Source organism: Mauremys reevesii, linkage group 8, assembly GCF_016161935.1.
Source record: "Mauremys reevesii isolate NIE-2019 linkage group 8, ASM1616193v1, whole genome shotgun sequence".
Taxonomy (NCBI): Eukaryota; Metazoa; Chordata; order Testudines; family Geoemydidae; genus Mauremys; species Mauremys reevesii.
In genome coordinates this window covers 77,505,487-77,525,566 of record NC_052630.1, presented here as the reverse complement: position 1 = coordinate 77,525,566, position 20,080 = coordinate 77,505,487, and the positions used below count along the sequence as shown (strand labels likewise).

Below are 20,080 nucleotides of genomic sequence, written 5' to 3'. Positions count from 1 at the left end.
CCCAAACACCTTTGCCCTGCCACCTCTCTGAGGTGAGGCCATGCCCTGCTCTGCCCTTTGTCCAAGGCCCCGCCCCACTCAGTCCATCTCCCCTCCCTCTGTTGCTCGCTCCCTCCCACCCTCACTAACTTTCACTGGGCTGGGGCAGGGGGTGGGGGTGCAGGCTCTGGGCTAGCACCAAGGGGTTCGGAGTGTGTGCTGCCCCTGCCTACAGGCGCCACCCCCACAGCTCCTATTGGCTGCAGTTCCCAGCCAATGGGAGCTGTGGAATCAGCGCACGGAGACTCCTCCCCCTACCCGGGGTTGCAGGGATGTGCCAGCTGCTTCAGGGAGGGGTGCGAGGCCAAGGCAGGCAGGGAGCCTGCCTTAGCCCTGCTGCACCGTTGGACTAAAATCTCCCAGTTTGGCGTCAGTAGCCTCTGGGAGATAGAGTCAGATTCTGGGAGACTCTCAGCGAAACCGGGAGGGTGGGCAACCCTACTTCAGGGAAAACACCAAAGATCACAAGTCTTGTGAGAAAATCTCATTGGCAACACCGACTAGTGCCCTTTCACACTCTGCAGTAGCTGGCTTGACATAGCTGACTATAGAGGTAAGAAGGCAATGAAGCGAATGTGAGGGCTGAGGATTCCTTTCCCTCATTCCTGCTGTGTTTTTAGTGTGTTTCTCTCCAAGCAAAGCACTTTTCATATGGATTTGCTCTGGTTTGGGGGATTTGGTTCTGCAGTATATGAATGCTTTCTGTAGTGCTGTATGACACCAAACAAATTGTGTGGTTCATTAATCTTCATAAGCCATAATTAAGACAGATTAAATTTTCAGCATTGTATATAGATTCCTTTAAACTGGTGTTTCTGGTGTAGTATGTTATGAAAAGCAATCTTGCAGCATAGCAGGTGAGACAAAATGAAGATGAATTTATCCTTTGTCATAACTCAAAATGATACCTGCATTTTATGTATCTCCCTTCTAGGAACAGAACATATTCCCCTTAATTTTCAGCAATGGGAGGATATTTAGCCATATGTCTCCCATTGACTTTAATACAAGTCATGCAGCTAAATCTCTGTATACCCCAATGAAAATTTACCTGATGGTGTCATGTCAAACATCTACATAATTGAGCTGCCCATATAGGCCTATGAATGAATAATAATTGAAGTGTCCAGTCTGATGCAGTGCAGCATTTCTGTATTAACCCCTTCAAAGTCATGAGTCTGGTCATACCACATAAAGTAAAACCCTTTGATTCCAACATATCAGCAAGAGAATTTTTCATGACAGGGCTTAAAGCTTAGTAGTAAATATTCTCACACTCACATTTTCTTGACATTTTTTCAAAGTTTTCCTGTTTCTGTCTTTTTGGCACTCTCATATGGTAACTCCAAAAGGACATGAGCCCAAAAGGGGCTTACGATTTTGAGTGTCCAAATTTTGTGGGAGCTTGATTTTTTGAGGGTGGCTGCTCAGCATGTTCTGGAAGTCTGAAAGGTGTCTTAGGCTGGGTACCCCAAAATGGGGGGTGGGCGACATAGAATTGCTGGCCCCTTTTGAAAGTTTTAGCCAACTTTGTTTTAAAATAAAAATGTTCAGGCCCGTTAGTGTAGGATTAAATTTACTATCAACTGCTTCACAGGCATAGAATATTGAGACCACCTGTGTTAGGGATCTATATGTTACTAAATATGGCATTACATAATAGACTGCAAAGACTCTAAATTAGTTCATGTGAATGACCACTGTCTGCAATTGTTTGATGCATATTTGGCACTGTCAATTATTGTATGTTTTTTTTTAAAGAACTGTGTTATTTTGGCTCCTAAATTTTTAATCAATGACAACAGTGGGGGGTTTTAAAAGTAAAATAATGCTGGGGCTTTGCTTTAAATGCATGGGTTTTTTTAACTTGAGTCCCTGTTCCACAACTGTGTTTGGACTGAGATGATAAATGATGGATTGTTCTTTTAATGCCAAAGTGCTGGAAGATGTACAGCATATTTAGAATTAGATAAGCAGCAAGACTGTCTTTTAGTGCTTAATACAGAAGTGTGCTTACAGGAAAATTATCTGTTGAAAGAAATGAATAAATGTTACTCAGAAACTATAAAGCAACTAATTCCAACTTAATGGGGGGAAATTGCTACGTGATGGAGAAATAAAACTAATACTATGAGACCACTGAGCACCTGTAAATGGTAAATAGTTGGAATGTATTAAAAGCATGCCAATATGGTAGTTGGAGAGGATTAGTCTTTACTGGCCTTTTCACTGATGAATCTGAATGAGAATTAATCTACAAAAACGTTCTTGTTTGATCTGTGATGTATTTGTCTCCTCTTCCTACTGCCACTGCATCTAAGTGTAAGCTGCGATGTCTGAAATCTGGTATAAACAAAATATATCATGCCATCTCCTCTTCATAAAGAAAAAACATGAAAAAGTTAAATATTTCTCCTAATACTAATCAAATGAGCTGCCGGAGATTATTAAAGGCAGTGCTTCTGCTTCCTCCCCTCTCCCCCACCCAACGAAGCCCAGGTAGTTATGGAATGCTATTGTTGTTTTATCTTTTGAGTTAATTTAGCGTTGGATATTATCATTAGCTGAAGTACAATTTAATAGATGTTGGCAAAGAGTCCTAAGAATGGTAATGTGACAAGTTGCTAGAAGATGTATTAGCTTTGAATCATATTATAGTCAGTCACCTGTATGTAATCCATCCTGTTAAAATGTACTTGGAGAAAAATATTAGCAACCAAGGATGAAACAAAATGTGGGAATTTATCATTATTGATGTGCTTTTTATCATCCAGACTTCTGTTTTCCTCATTTGGTACATACTTTTATTATTATGGTTCAGTTTTCATTTATCCTGTATGTATGCAATGTTCATTTGAAAGGAGTTTGTTCACTAGAGGGCAGCATTTGATAAAATGTATGAAAGGAGATTTTTTTCCACAGTAATGAGGAGAATAAATGCAGATCACTTTAATAACACTTTTAGCAGCCTTCTCTGACATGGGTTTCTAATTCTATTTGTTGGGATGGGACACAATTTAGTTTGATAAGCCATTTTGAAGGAATTTTAAAGATTTACTCCTCTAATAAATATGAATTGTTTTTAGATGGATATTATTTCAGGTTTGTGGAAATCAAGCTTACCCTACAGCCTCCATCTCCTAGCCATAGCCTTTTAAATGCACATAAATTAATATTTTAAATTCTTTTATTATTGTAACAGAATAAAACATGAATAGGTTCACTGGTCTATTAGCCCGTTTTTTATTACATCTGCTTTTCAGACAGTCCTGTCAGTAATGCTACCTTATTCAGCAAAAATCTTGATTGCTGCATAGGCTCTGTGGGCTTCTTCTACCTGTGGAGTCCAGTGCTGATTCTGGGGGAAAAGCCTTCGCCTCTTGCTGGCATTAGTTGCTAGATGGTAACTGGGTTGGAATGTGAAGACTCATTTTCCCCATGCCCACGTACAGAATGGTCTCATGTGAACGATGTGCTAAAATCTCAACTGTGCCTTCTCTGCAAGAACCATGTGAACGCAGTGGAGAAGGCTCACGAAGGCTAACTGATGGAGGTAGGTGACTGTAGACAGGAACCCTCAAAGTCAAGCACAATTTGGCTTTGTGGGTTAGCTAAGCAGGTATTCTGATTCTCCACCAGCTGAGAGGAGCCTTTCTTCCCTTCTGTGTTCTGGTATGGGTTTGGGCACAAATGAAAGATGTATTTGACAGAAACATGATATTTTCAGGTTAGGGTGCAGACACCTGCAGCTATGTCACTTTTTGCTATGATCCCATTATATCTCCCAAGATAAGAAGGCGTGAACTAGTGTTAGTATTTGGATTGGAACCCCTAGGCGTGATAGGAAATGGGCTGCTGTTTTAGTAGCTTGCCTTTTTTCCACTATGACTCCGTACTGAATACCAGTACATAGGGTTAGGGAAGGCTGAGCTGCTGGAGGTGGCCTATAAAACCAAGGTTCTGATAGCATGTGGTCATTAAAGATACCATGGCAATTTTTGTAAGAGAAGGATATTAGCCACAATGCCAGAAGCCAAAGTCAAATTTGAGTAATTACATTCTGCCTCCCTAAATTCCACTGCATTTTAAATGGGGATGAGATATTTTTCACTTCCTTTTGTGCGCTGTTCCCTTTTTTCACTCAAGGAGTGGCTGCATTACAGTGGTAGCTGAATGTTTCTCTGTATAGTTTGCAAAGCACTAGGATTAATTTGGACGAAAGGAGGCATATAAATGGAAGATCATTATCATTATCTTTAGAATTGGATCTTTTCATGCACAGGTCAATATAGTAGTATTTTCCCCTTGCTGACATTATTACAAATGATATTTCATCCTTGAAGACTATTCAGCCAAAATAAACTCAGCTGCTGGGTTTTTGAATGACATTAGCATTCCTTCCTATGTATTTTATTTGAATAAACTAGAATTCAGTCAAACAGCCAAAAGCCAATGATAAATGGGTATTTCTTTTGGTATAGCCTTCTTATTTTAATGTAAGCTCATGTGCTTTAAATCTTTTTGCATATGCTGACACTGGTTTGTGGATGATTGGGGGACCTATCCTTGTGTACTCACAATACCGGACTCCTGTTTCTTCTGCTCTGCTTACAACTGTCTCCATCTTGTGAAGTTGGGCCTCACTCAAACACGTGCTGATAGAAAGGCGGTGAAGGAAGGCATCAGTGACAGCCCTGGTAAGTAATACTCTCTTAGATTGTTCTTGGCACTTAGGATATCTTGAGTCACTTGCCACATATTTCTGACTGGGTTAAATACTGTCAGAATCTGCCACTATTTTGCTTACGTGTGTCATTCAGAGAAAGACGTGATAATTATCTGGTCAGAATTTAGGATAATAGGGTACTCTGCTCTATTTAAAACGTTCTCTTCCTGAATGCATTGGTATGTTGTTGGCTTTTATTTGACTGAAGGTCTGATCAGCCTAGTGGACGTATTCAGCAAACAGTAGGAAGCAAAGCACAAACTGTAGTCACATTTATATGTTCATTGCTGTAATAGACCTATCAAGAACATCTGTTGCACGTCATCAGGAACAACCAAGCTCCCAGAAAACAAAGGTACCGATAGGAATTCTCTCTCTTCATTTCACTTTAAATGGTTCATCTAGCTCAGTTTGAAGCCTGCAGCGTAACACCCCCTTCCCTCCCTCCCTCTCTACACACACACACATGCTGTCGTTTACTGACAAGGTGAGGTAGAGCACAGGAAGGTTCAAGTTTTATTCTTGTGTGACCTTCACTTCATTGTCTCCTGAAGAGATACCACACCATGCTTGCAGTTGTTGCCAGTGTGAATTGTGCTAAAAGACAAACCACACCACAACCTTTCTAGCATGTTTGATTAGTGGAGATGAAAGAGAAGCGTGGACAGGGTAAGGACCAGGTAATGTTAACATATCTCCAGTAAAAAGAGTTGTAAATCTTGATGCCCACATCCCCTAATACCAGGGATGTTGCAAGGTGGGGGAATAGCAATCCTTAGTGATTCTTCTCATTCAGAAATCCAGTAGAATAGCAGCAATGATTTGCTTTGTTCAGCAAAGCCCGAACATCTCAAGTGGTTGGAAGCCACATTATGCCTAATGATGTCATCCCATGCTCAGATGCCTGGTTCCTAAGGAGGGTGAAAACATAGGCTCTTCTACTGTAGACAGGACACACAAGAAACCCTACAGGCCTGATACCCTTGGTACCCAAACACCAGATCAAGAGGACTCCACCAGTCCTTTGGTTATCTAACTGAAATGAAGACTAATTTTCAAATAAACAAGCCTGATAGCTCTCATCACATTCTAAATTGTCAGTAGACCTAGGGTGATTCATTTCACTGCATCACTGGAGACAGCCATGTAGCTTCATCTCACCAAGATACTGAAGACAACATAGCCTCTGGGTCTTCTCCAGAAGATGAGGAGGGCTGGATGGGATTAATGAAAATGTTCTGATCAGCCCCTTCCCAGAAGCCTCCTATGCACCTTAAAAAGGAGGGGACAGCATTTGCCTGCCCTGGAGGCAAATGAATAATCCTTCAATCACCATGTGTGCAGTAAAAAGCTCCTCATCTATGGAGGTTAAAAAGGTTGCAGAATCAAATTCTGATGATGTCCATCTCTGGCGGTGTATTAGGGAAGTCAATTAATGGGCAAGCATTGTGCTCAAGAACTGAGAGAAGTCCTTTCCTTATGTCATGATATCTACCATAACCCTTGAACAGGGCTGGATTAACACAACCAAACATCATCTATCATTTAATAATTAATGCAATGAATCCAAACCTCATTTGCATAACTAAGATCTGTGTGGACTATTCAATGACCGCTATTTTGGCACTACTCTGACTGTCAAAGTACTTGGGTCAGCATAAGCCTAGGGAAGATCCTTTTTCAATCTGACCTTAGGTGCAGATATGCTCATATAGGTGGGTTCCTAGGATAAAAAGAATTTAGAAACTCTAATAGCATTCAGACACCCAGCTGATTCCCTAAATTCCTGGCCACGTTGACTGACTTATTGGAACTGGAAGTCACCTGGCTTCTTGTTCTTCACAGTTTGATAATGACAAAGATACTTAACCACTGGCCTGGGCTTGCATGGCTTCCATGACAACCAGAGCAAGATTCCAGATAACTGTGGGTTCTACTCATGTATGTTGGCACACTCTGAATTTGATCATCCATGTCTGAATAGATGTAGGAGGTGTAGTGATAACAGTTGTCAGGTTCACGTTATTGTCTCCTTTACACTAAGATCAGGTCCTATCTGCTCATGCCAGAGTGGGAATCCTGCTTCAATAATCCATTTTTTAAGATTAATGGAAACAATTGGATTCTAGAGAGATTATACTGTCCAATCATTGGATTGTGATGAGTTGCTGCTCTGATGACCGGTAGCTCGCCGAGCGATATTCGGTTGCTGAGTTGATGGCATTAGTTGTGAATTCTCACTGAAGGTTCATGGGTTTGATCTTCCATGGTCATTTTGGTCAACTCTGAACCAACCATTATGTGTACATCTAATGCACAAATGGAAAATCAAGCACTCCTTGGCGTGCGAGTGTGGTTCCCCACGACAGACTATCAAACATATCACTACCTGCTGCCCAATTTATAAATATGAAGGAGGCATCACTGCAATAAATTCTGCTACTCTTGATGTAGCCATTTGGCTCGATTAACTTCAGGTGAAATTGTAGTTGCTGCTCTACACCAGCCATATGAATAAAGAAGATTGGATTGTGTTGATGGCCTAATGGACTTCTGTCCAAAATCATGTACCCCCTCTGAATCAAAGTTCAGATCAGCACACTTCACATATCAATGATGACATACCAAGCACAGGGAAAGAAGCTGGAGTTCAGTGATTATTCTAGGACTGTCAGAATTTGCCTTAGCCTATATATGCTCATTAATTAAAGGTATGCAAATATTACAGTGAAATAAGAACCTAGACAGATAAGTAACATACTTTTGAAAGTGTCCCTCAATGCTGTGTTGTGACTGACAGGCTGTTCACTGAAGTCTCTTAGCTGCTGCTTTGCATTTCCCTGCTAGAATGTGCATGTGTGGTTTTCAGCCTATGCCATGAGAGCAGTCACTCCTATATGGGCTATTCATCTAGAAGAGCCATTTCGTTAAATGAACAGCTATGAATGGTGCACAGCATTGGGATGAAAGTACATGTACATTACTCTGGAAGTATTGTCTTATTTTTTGGAGTGTCACAGTGCTCTCCTCCCCACCCCCATTACCTCAATGATAGACTCTTTTCCACGAGTAGTAATGTATTTAAATATGTCTTTGGTTGATATAAATGAGTTCTGTATACTTAGTCTGAGGTTTAACACTTCTTAATGCTATTACTGTTCTGCAACAAATAGTACGTGCAGCACATTCATTCCTTTTAATACTAGAAAATGCAGAACTTAACCAAAAATGGAAAACAAAACATTCAGTACTAACAAACACAGAATATCTGGAGGGATTTGAATCGAGCTGCCACTGAAGTCAATGAAAAGATTGCCTGTGATCGCAATGGAGGATGGCTCAAGCCAAGGGAATACTAGGGATATAGGGGATTTGAGATTTGTAGGGCTCAAATGGAATTGGATGGACCCATTCTGTTGGCACTGAGTGGAAGCAGGTGAGATGACTGCAGGGATCAAAGGGGTTGAGCAGACACAGAATCAATTTTTTTCTGTACCTTTAAAAAAATCACTGCACGTGCTCACTTGCCACTGAGCATGGTAAGATAGAGGGGGATGTGGTGCTCTAGCCATGCTCACAGCTCATTTAGTCACTCTTCCTTTGTGGCATACACTGCCACCAGCCACACCAGTCGGCCTCCAATTTAGGTTGAGGGAACACTGACTACAGCTTTCTGGCTGCCTTTTGGATGAGGAAAGATGCCCCTACCCCACACCATATGTGCCCGTGTTTGGAGAAACACAATTTGGTTCTCAATATAGATCACCACTTCCAGTTTAATGAACGGACATATGCAAGCCTTCACCTGTCCTATTAAATCTACAAAGGGGAATACCCACGTTGTCATGGGAAACTTATGCTAATTAACTAAGCAAAAATTTACATTTTCCCCTTAGCTAGGGTGTGTGTGAAACTCAAACTATGAGAACATCTTTTCACCATTTTGAATTCACTTGTTTCCCCCTCTGTGGAAAGGACTTTTCTCCTATGAAACCCATGTTTCACAAGGGGGGAAGCAATAAAGGCAAAAGGATAATTTCCACTTATGGTTTTTGAGAACTGATGCTGAGTTTTGCTTTGGGTGGCACTTCTACTTGATTCCCAGTGTTCTCTGCTTCAAGGAAGAACAACCAGGAGTAAGATCATAGTAGCAGTTAGTCTTTGGCACTCAAAGAAAAAACAGACAAACAAAACCCCCAAACCAAAAACCAAACAAAAAAACCCACCCCTATAAAAATAAATAGTCAAACAAAAATCCCTGTAATTTAATTTTTGTCATGAGTTTTGGAGCTCATGATTAAGCAAAATTTATGCCATTGATTCAAGGTTTGTGCAGATGAAGCAAACATTTCGTTATACCATGCAAAGTGGATAAATGATTTAAGAAATTACAAAATTCACAACATTTGTCAAAAATGATTAGTTTTGTCTTGGGCTTTCCCATAAAGTATAGTTAGTAATTTCCCCAAGATTGGATTACTTCTTCCAACCAAATTATAGTTTAGCATGTGTATAATTGTTTTGCTTTAAATCAGTTTCTAGCTCTTCCTGAACTAAGTAAAAGCAAAGATATTTTCTTTCTGGTTTAATGATGCTCAGATCCCTCCGTCTCTCTGTTTTCTGGGCCTCATCTCTATTTAGCTGAGGTTCATTTTCCACCCTGCTTTTTAACTTACATGGTTGAGTGCTTCTATCCACTCTTGTAGATCATGTGTGCAAAGTGAGAATATCTGCAAAGTTTAAAGTAGTGCAGTCACCCTTCAGCTGTCTTAAAGGTAAACTGCAAACAAAATACCCAAACTCTATTGAGTTCAACATATGTTAAAATTCCCTCTATAGTCAGGTTCAGTCTAAGGGGCCATTCTGTATGCTTTTACCTAAAGCAATAAGTCTGGTTCGTACTAGTATAAGTACTTCTTCTGCTGTGACACTGAGCATGTTCCATGAGACAGTCTAGCCTGTTAATGATTTTTCTAGCTTTTGCTTGCTAGTATCACCTTCTTATGTCCTTCCCATAGACCCAGTACCACATGGCTGCGCTTTGTCAGGGTATAGTGGATTTTGCCTTGACTACATTATTAGCCTTCTGAATCCGCTTCTCGATAGACATTTTCTGTGTGACCACACAGATGCCAAGCTGTGCTCAAGGAACTGTTACACACATTTTATGTTTCCTGGAGGCCTGCTTTGTCTTAAATGGGGCTGTTACATGTATTTTCTCAGCAGAAATGGTCACCCTATAGACGAATTCCCATTTTGCACAGGAAACACAACTTTGTAGTGATGACTTTGCATTCCCCCCTCATGCCTCTCAGCTTCCATCTGAATTTAGAAGCCTTTTACTATACATTGCAGCAACGTCACCAATGGATGGATTGGAGGCACAGATCGCTCTTACACCGAATGTGCACCCTTTGGGGTTAGTTAGGCTCTGGGATGCCCACCACTGGTGATGTACTTTGATCTCCAGAGGACATGAAGATTAATCAGCACTAAACCCAAAATCTGATCAAATTTCTGCAACCATTATAGCACAAAAATTATCTGATTTGAAATTATTATCAGGCTCCTTTGCTTTTCATTGTTAAGAAATATCAAAAGGCATTACTCCAGAATAAGGACTAAACTACTCTAACATTTTAGTTGCTCTAAGTTGATTTTAATAATAACAAAAGCCTCATTTATAGCAACAACTGGCCATAACATTTGGCAAACATCTTGTTTCCTGGCTGGAAATCTTGTACTGTAACCACATGGCTAAGGCAGAAACCTGGAGGGGTAGGGTGTGTGGGGGGGAACAGGATTAATAAAGGAAACCTCTTTACAACTGTAACTATATAGTTTATATAGTAACATTTTATACAAGTCAGGTTCTATAAATTGCAAGCCAGCATGTTCTGAGAATTACTATACAGGGAATTTCTGATATAAATATATAAGTCACAGTTACAAAGGTCTTGTCTTCCCTTGATGTTCGGGCATAACTCCCATTAATATTAATGGGAGTTAGGCATGCACATAGAGGAGAGAGAAACCTCTAATTAGTGTGGTAACACATGCAACATTCCTAACAGAGAAACCATTTTGTACACCCTAATTGCACAAAATTGGCAACAAGTTACTGTGTGTGTGTGTGTATGTATGTATATGTATATATGTGTGTGTATAATCTCAATGGTTACTGCAGCACACATTCTCTTGTAGTAGGGAAATGTGCCCAGACTTCAGAGTTTGGGTGACAAAAGCTATTTGCACATGTGTATTATCCCTCTGACCTCAGCTACTTGGCCTTCAGGGATTTCACTGACTACTACAGCTTGGGCCCTGATCACACTGAGGAGATGAGGCTTTTTAGTTACCCTGCTATACAACTATGCCTTCTAACTAGGTGGAAATAACCTTTTGAGTCCCTTATTTAAATGGATAGCCATCCTGTTTGATACATTTTTGAGTATCACTTTGATACTTTGGAAGACACTATAGAAAACCTAGATAATTACAAATATATTAGGAGTACAGTAATTGCATTCCAGATTAGGTGATTATTTTTCATTTCAAGCAAGTTTGTTTATACAAAGTGTTGCTACAAATTACAAGAAAGTCACTTTGCAGTAGAAAGACGTATTGGTATCCCTGATAACATTCTACTGCAGATCTAAGAGAATTGACATTTCTGCAAATATTTCAAATTTCTTCTCTTTTTTTCCAAAGGGAACACAATTTTTTTTCTCTCTAAAATAATAAACCTAATTTATCTTGATGTAATATCTCTACAGTCAAATGGAGTCACTGGAGGAATTATTTTGGTTCAATTATTTTGGTTCATTCTTATATACATGGTCACTTTTTCACCTTAAAACCTTTCACCTTTAAACTCTCACAAGTACATAATGAATGCAGTTGTTTTTCTCCTTAAAAACAGTGGACCAAACTTATTCCTCCAGTAATACCACTGACTTTTGATTGGTATTACACCAAGGAGAAATTCGGTTCAGTGTTTTAGGGAGACAAAAATTGTATTAAACAATGGCTTAAAAAAAGAGAAGCTTTTTGAAATACTTTTGTCTACTTTTTAATTCTCTTTGGTTTTTAATCAGTAGATACTTGTGGGCTTCCAGGAGATTCCATCCATCCATTCAACAAGAAACATGACTGGGTCACTGTCATAAACAGATAGTTAACCTTTTACCTGTAAAGGGTTAACAAGCTCAGTAACCTGATGAACACCTGACCAGAGGACCAATCAAGGGACAGGATAATTTAAAATCCCTGTGGAGGGAAGGCTTTGTCTGTGTTCTTTGTTTGAGTTGTGTGCTCTCCTTGGATCTAAGAGAGGCCAGACATGTCTCCAAGTTCTCCTGGAGTATTTCCTACTATCCAGTATAGTGAGTATTAGAAAGGCGAATTAGTCTTATAATTTGATTTCTACATTTGCAATTGTGTGTTTGCTGGAGAAATATCTTTATTTCTGTTTGCTGTTACTTTGATTATTCTGAGAAAGGAGGAGTGGAGGGAGAGCCTCTCCAGGTTTATAAGTTAGACCCTGTATTTTTGCATCCTGGTAATACAGAGATAGTGTACTTTTTTTTCTTTCTTTAATAAAATCTTTTCTTTTTTAGAACTTGATTGATTTCTTCCCTTGTTTGGATTTTCAGGGGAAGGGGAGGGGGAAAAGTGAATCCCTCTTTGTTTGATTCAAGGAGTTTGAATCAAGGTATCTCTCCCAAGGACAAGGGGAGGGGGAAAAGTCAATCCCTCTTTGTTTGATTCAAGGAATTTGAATCCAGGTATCTCTCCTAAGTACTAGGAGAGGGGAGGAGGGAAATGGATTATTTCCCTTTGTGTTGAGATTCAAGGTGTTTGGATCTGTGTTCCCCAGGGGAAGTTTTGGGGGGAACAGGGAGTGTGTCAGACACTTAAAACTTGACTGGTGGCAGCGAGAACCAGATCTAAACTAGGATTTTAGTTTAGAGGAGTCCATGCAGGTCCCCATCTTGTGAACGCTAAAGTTCAAAGTGGGGAATAAACCTATGACAGTCACTAAATATCATCCTCACTGAGACCTATTGGTGCCTCTGCAAAGAAAGTGAAGGTTTCAGCATAATACTTCTTTCCTTCGGAGTTCACTCTTCCCTCCAAGAACACTGTACTAATTGTTCTAGGGCCAAAGGCTTGCCCTGTGAAGCTGCCAAACTTATTTTGAGAATGCAAAAGCTAATTCATCAAAGCAGCTCAGGTAGTGAGAGGATATCCACTTTATTAGTTCCTATGATGAGTCCTTGTCATATTTGTGGATAGAGAGTGTGGGCCCTTAATACTCAAACTGGTAGGTCTAATCTCATGACCATCTGTTAGAGTGGCATAGTGCCCATTCACAAGGTGGAATGCCAGTTTCCAATAGCGATGGTTACACACCAAACATAGGTTCAGGAGGAAAACCTACTGAAAGCAGAAAATGACACCTTATTTGCAAGAAAATCTTCTTGATGTCAAGCAGTGCCAAATTGAGAACACATGCTTCATTACAAGGGGTCACATCTGTTGACAAACACTGGCACTTCATCATCAGTGTCTACCCTTCTCCCGGGTCTCTTATTAATCTGCCTCAGTACTGAAAAGCCTGCCTGAAAAGAGGTGGTCTATGTACTTTGTTCATAGGGCCAATCATAGATTGATTTATTCTTTTCCTGAGGATTTCCCAATGACAGGTGAAAGCCTTAATCCCTCTAGCCGATGAGACTGATGACCTGAGAATGGAGTAAATGTTTTGATAATTTGAAATAAGCGTATGACACAGAATCACATTGCTATTGGTCTTGGACTTATAAAAAGACTCAGATGACTATTTACTTTGGGAGATTTGCCTTGCCATTTGTGGTCCATTTAGCCAGAACAGATGTATAAGTTTCCTTAAAATAAGTGGCAAAGAAACATCAAGTCTGGTAAAATGTAGGAGAATTCCCACCAGCTGATGGGTTTACCTTCTTGGTATAGCTATAGAGGAGCTACAGGAGGATTTTAAGTGTAAATTAAGAACTCACCCTTTGGATACCTCAGCTTGCAGGAAGAAAGGAAGGTGCATACCATTGTTTGCCAAGGTTCCCTCTGCAATGTGCTCTCAGATTTTTTATGTTGAAGGGCAGGGCTGGATTAAGGTGTGGGCAGTATGGACCTGTGCCCAGGGCCCTGGCTCCTGGAGTCTCATGATTACACCAGTATCTCAGGTTTCATGTTTTTAAAGTAAGTTTCCAACCCTCCTCGTGGTGAAGAAAAGCTTTAAACTGTGACTCAGCTATATCCAATACAGTAACATCTGCCTGAGTCTGCAGACACTGAAGCCTCAGTTCTGAGAGGTGGGAATTTACCAGGAGTCACAAAGGGGTGTTAACTCCATGTCCTCTGTTACAGGGAGCTCCTGCCAACACAGCCCCGGCAGAGGACTCTGTGGCAGAAAAAGTGCAGTGGGCTCAGTTCCCCATCCAAGCAGATACTGCAGAGGTAAGTTATAGGGGGCTCCCTGTTGCCTTTCTAGGAATGAAGGGGGATAGGAATCACTGCTGCTACTCCAACAGGAGGACTAGACCCGCCATACTTTAACAGAAGGTTAAGGTCACTGCCCACCATTACCCTGATGTCTAAATTTGTATTCTGATTACTGTAGATCTCCCTTGAAATCTGATAAATTAGAGATCACAGTATAACTGTGTGCAAAGGGCAGAGTCTATTGTGGCTTTTGTATAAGCCTATCTATATGTATTAGTTTCCTGATTGAGAAGATCAAGGGCTGAAGTATTCAGATGAGTATACTATCTTTTTGATTATCTCAACAAAGGCATTTCAAACCACATGTCTCCTTCCCAGAGATTTTGGGATGGTGAACAAATATAGGTAAAATGACTTTAATAGGATGCTTCATGGATGATAGGATCTCCTGCAACTGAAGAAGTATCTGAACAGTTGTCCTCGATCCTTAAAGAAGGGGTTACAATTATTAACGCTAAGATATTACCTGAAATTTCTCAATGCTTCATTAATTCTCAAGGCTGTGGAGGCTGAAAAAGAAAAGAACATCTACATTTAATGACTGTTTCTATAACTTACCCTCTAAAAGAGACCTAAAAATGTACTAGGAGGCAGCAGGACCCAAGACCATTTGGCTTTTCTCTTAATTTCTCTTCAGTTATCTTCTTTCAGACTGGTACAAAATGCTAATCAATGCAGCAAGTATCTCTGATCAATGACCTTGGAAATAATCTGTTTAAAAAAACTGAATGTGAGAGTGTGTGTGCACGGCAGGTACCTGAAAAGGCAGAAGGAAGGCAAGTGTGTGGTTTGTAAGAAAGACCATCAGAACCGGGAACAGATGGAAGGTGCTGCAGATGCTGTAGCTTTTCATACTGAGGTCCTTGTTGGGAATCAGAGATTTGGAAACTCTTCACTGGATTATAGTTCACTAATGTGACTTTTCAGCTGAGGACAGAGATATTATCATTGCAGTCTTGTAAATGATGCTCTCAAATAGGTCAACCGTGGGCCTGGTCTCTTTGGTACAGACAAAGAAATTGGTTAACTGATGTCAAAGTGAAAAGGCAAAAGAGAGAGAGGATTAACAGTCTCTGTTATATCTGCAGATTGTCACTGGCATTTACATTCTCTAAGGTGCTAAAGAAATGGCAGTTTTCTAACCAGCATAAGAGCCTGTTCTGCCATCAACCTGCTGATAGAAGTCCTGAGAGTTTAGTATAAATACTGATGGCAGACTAAGGCCCAAAGAGCTGGTTAAGATGGCAGCAAAACTGGGAGTAATGCTGTCTCATCCTTACTCAATATGAATTCCACAAACAGAAGTCTTGGTTCATAGAATAATTATTTCAATCAAAACTGTAATTAGAAACCATTTCAAACTAGAGAGCTTTGGAAGCAGGTTCCATTCAAACAGATGGTGAAGGTGCATCAAATGTTTGTTATTTTTAATTGAAGAAAATATGAGCCTGTTTCTGCACTGCCTTGCACCTTGAGTGTAACTTACACCTATGCAAAGAAGGCTATCAGAGCATAATGGTCGTGTATTACGCCTGTTTTTCTCTAATGTTGCACAGATTCTAGGTTCAAGACGGTAGAGAATCAGGTCCATTGCTTGTTTTACCTACTTAAAAGTTCTCCTTCATTTATTTCTGTTCCTTTCTTTGGTCCGTACATGTATGTTTCAGTTTGTGAAAGATTTCCCATGCAACTGGTCATCCTAGATTAGGAACAAAGCAGTCAATGGTCAAGATAGGAACCATGGATGGGGAAGCAAGAGAGGAAGAGAATTGCCAAATACTGGGTGTTTCTGAACAACTGCTACAGAGGCCAGCCCCTAAGAAGGTAAACTGAGCTCAACAAAACATTAGCTTAAACTCATTAGTAATTAACAACAACAACCACCAAAATTCAGTTACAGTCTAAAGAAAAATGCTAGAGAGCTATAAAGCCTCAGCATTAAAATGTACAGACATTGACCCTCTTTAAATTCATAGAGAATGCTCTTTACTTAGATATAAAGGTTTAATGTAACTTAGCAGATCTGAGTTACTTCAGGATAGCTTTAAAGCTTGGCAGGTCTCTACATTTTATTTATGATATCAAAGCTGCAACTCAGATTTTTACTCAGTGGAAGACATAAAAGAGATTCAGAAGTCATCCAAATCATCTTGTAATTAATGTTACCATGCACGCCCAGGACATTAAAATGTTAACAGTGTTAGAATCGTGTGCTTTGGAATACAGAGTGAGGGCTTTATTAGAGAGAAATACACTGCAGATGTCATCCACCCTAATTGAGGACATCAGGGTGCCTGCTGCTTGTTCTTACCAGCGGTTCAGATTTTTTTTAATTTATTCATTTTCCTTACTGCTAGAATCTGCTCTCATTATTAGTCTATCTTGTCACTCATTTGCATTTCAAGTGCTGGGACTGTGGGGTACCAGCTAGCTGCCTTAGAAGAACACTTCAAGGGGTTACTCTATCAAATAGCAGCACAGTATCACAGTGAATTTGACATCTGGGTTATCTTATTCCCAGATGCTCCATGGTGTCATTAGCAGGATTAATCTTAGCTTTAATTTCATAATGATTCTTATTCTAATATATGTGAATGAACACAAAGTCTCTTGACTCATTATCACCAATTTACCCAAGATATGTAATCAGGCTCTTACATTCACCAACATTTATTTTTGCTAATACATCTAAAATTGTAGATTAAGCAAATACAGTTAGTTCCAGCTGAGTGAATGCCTAGTGAGGTAGCAATGTAGTATTTATGTTTTAATTAAAAGTACATTAATGGTGTTGTCTTTTAAATATGTGCTGACCAAAATCTTTCCACTGAGAACAGTAAATATATCATTCAAGCAGTATCCACGTGTACAATTAATCACAGCATATTCACCTTGCAATCTATTGTTGACATGATTTTGAAAGTTACTTAAAATCTCATTTTAAATAATATTTTAAATCTTTATAGACAAGACATGAGCTTTCATTCTAAAAATAAAACAAAATAATCCCACACACAAAACAAAAAAACCCTCAAGCAAACAGAATTTTAATTTCTCACTATAATTTGAAAAACAAAACCAAATAAATGTAGTCATGAGGTTTCCTATTTTAATTCCTGTTCAAGGTTAAAACGTAATGCAGATTGTTGTTTGCTTCATTTTTTGTTACTGAGCAGGTATGCACTATTCACTTTCACACAATAAAGAGTTTCAAGCTATTTTATAATTTTTAAAATGCCAGGAGAAAGCAAAATGTAAAATTCCTATGCAGTTTTTACAATAAGTTTTTCATTTACCAGCTGTTGTAGCACAGCAGTAAGTGGTGGTTCATTATTGATGGATAAAATGTTCAAACATTTAAAGAAATGAAAGTCAGCTTTGCATTTTTAATTAATTAATTAAAAGTACTGCAAATGCCAGCTTGTTAATTGCTTTGCACCTGCAAGCCAACACAGGTTTTATGCACTCTTTCTTTGAATATTAATTTTTTTGCATGTCTTTGTAATTCTTGGAAAGTCTCTCCTGCAAACATATTAGTAAAGAGTAAATATTGAATCTAAGACAAAACTCGTGGCTTCATCTTTCACTGTACACAGAATAGGATTTAAAGGAGGATTTAGATTTCCAAGGCTTCTAATTAAGTAGTGATAATCAGGCTTTCTGCTGAGGGTCACTTCCTGGGAGTAATTTGAGTTATTAAAATGCATGTTTTTATTTGTTCTGCTTTGCGAGCTAAAACTGATCCCTTTTAATATAGCAGCAAATATGCAAATTGGTGTTTCATTATATTATGCAATTTATGGCAATCTTCTCTAATTTACTGAAAGGGTAAGAGCCTGACCTTGTCATTCAACTTTTTTTCTTGGTAAGCTGAACTAATTATATGGATCTTTTTATGAAACTATGAAAGTGTGCAGCATAGTGGAGAATGTGACAAATTTGCCTTGCATTTAGCTCTTATATTCGTCAAGATGGCCTTCAATGTTGCTTGAATCCCACTGTAGATGATGGATAATTTAAACTTACATTTGGGAGCCAGTTGGCTTCAGGGCTTGAAAATAGCTATCTTTTTGTCACAGAAATCCCGAAAAGAGCCTCTGAAATCACTGAAATACTAAGTGTCCAGAATTTGAGCTGTTTCCAAGAAAAAGTTTATTTAAAAAATAGTCAAGGGACCTATTAGGAATCAAGAACCCAATTTTTCTTTGTGCCTTCATTGAGTATATACTTTCCTTTGCTGTGTTTATTAGCGATATTTTGTGTTTTTTCTTTATTTATGTTTCAGCTGTAGCAATCCAGTCATCAGTTTATACTGCCTTTTGTCCTTCTACCAAAACATATAAAAGAGCTTGTCCACTTTCAAAATCATGGCTGACCCATCAGAAGATTATGGGGCTTTTCAACTGCAACCTTTCCCCAACCAAATATAGCCACCTCCTCCCTATCCCTGTATAAAAGCCAAATCTGGTTTCATGCCTACTCTGTGGGTGGAATGGGAGGCAAGCAGCATTCTCCTCGGTCACAATGAAAAATACTGAGTGACCATTCTTTTCTCTCTCCTTTTCCTACATGCCAATCTCTGTATTAGAGCTTGTCCTTACTAGATAATCATATAATGTTTACTCAGGTTAGCTGACATGAAGCTGACCATGACAGACTGGTCAATGCAGACAAGGAGAAATCATGATAAACAACATGTATTCTAGCTGTGGTTTAAACACTGTTCTTCATTGGATTTAATCCTAGTTAGCTGACATGACGTTGAACACAGTTTGTCGTTGTCTGCATTGACTATAAAATAATGGCCATGATCATGTCTACTAATTTAACCCATCAAAATGATGTTTAAACCCAATACAGTTTTCTAATGTAGACAAGCCCTTAGTGTTACCTGTAGACTAAACAGCCAAAGTTGTAAGATTGTGTTTCAACATGAATGTCAACAAAGCTGGTAGGGTTAATTACAACTGATACTTTACTGTACTTTTTTCTTTGTTACATATTTTTAACTTCTTTAGGCTTTATTTCAGAAAGTACTTAAGCACATCAGTACTTAACACTTCAGTGGGGATACTCATGCTTAAGGTCAAGCGCATGTTTAAGTATTTTGCTGAACTAGGGCCTTAGAGAAGTTGTCGTCCTCTTTATTTATACATTTGCCCTTTCTAATTCTAGTCAAACAGGGCTAGAGTTTCTGTTTGTCAAAGGGGGTGTAGAGAAAAGGGCCACCGTGTACGTATGTAGGGGGGGTGTCATGGTGGAATGCTCAAATGATTACTCCAGTTAAGTAGACTTTGAGCTGTGAAGCAATATTTTCAAGTGGCTGTTTGAGTCACTTCAGTCTCTGATGGTGGATGGTCACTGGAAATCTTCTCATAAGGTGATTCATAGTGAGAAAATAATTTGTTAAATTACTTAATTCCAGGACAAATAAAAGAATACTATAAGGGCTGGCTTAGTAACTTAACAAATTCCGCAAGCTAATGTGTTCAGACACCATTCTTCATTTTTTTTGGGCCCCATTATCGTAGAATTCCTGATTGCTACCAGGTTCTGCCCATTCTATTCTCAAGGCAGATGGGAGGAATGGTGGGAGTGAATGTTCTTGAGTGGGAGGGAACACTGTAAAGGCCTAAGTAGATAGAGTTTATTAGTAGGGTAACATCGTGTTGAAACTTGGAACTTCATAACTCCCTCACTAACTGAATGGAATAAGAATAAATCTAGATTAAGAGTAGAAGCAACTCTGAGAAGGTCATTTATGCAAAGTGC

The 20,080-nt window shown here is 39.3% G+C and overlaps 1 long non-coding RNA gene across 1 annotated transcript; it reads left to right on the top strand.

The window, feature by feature from the left end:
- Window positions 1-414: 414 nt before the first annotated feature.
- LOC120371107 lies at window positions 415-14,264 on the top strand. Its single transcript, XR_005584143.1, has 3 exons — window positions 415-592; window positions 4,673-4,736; window positions 14,174-14,264. It is a non-coding gene; the product is annotated as an uncharacterized LOC120371107 (long non-coding RNA).
- Window positions 14,265-20,080: the final 5,816 nt, after the last annotated feature.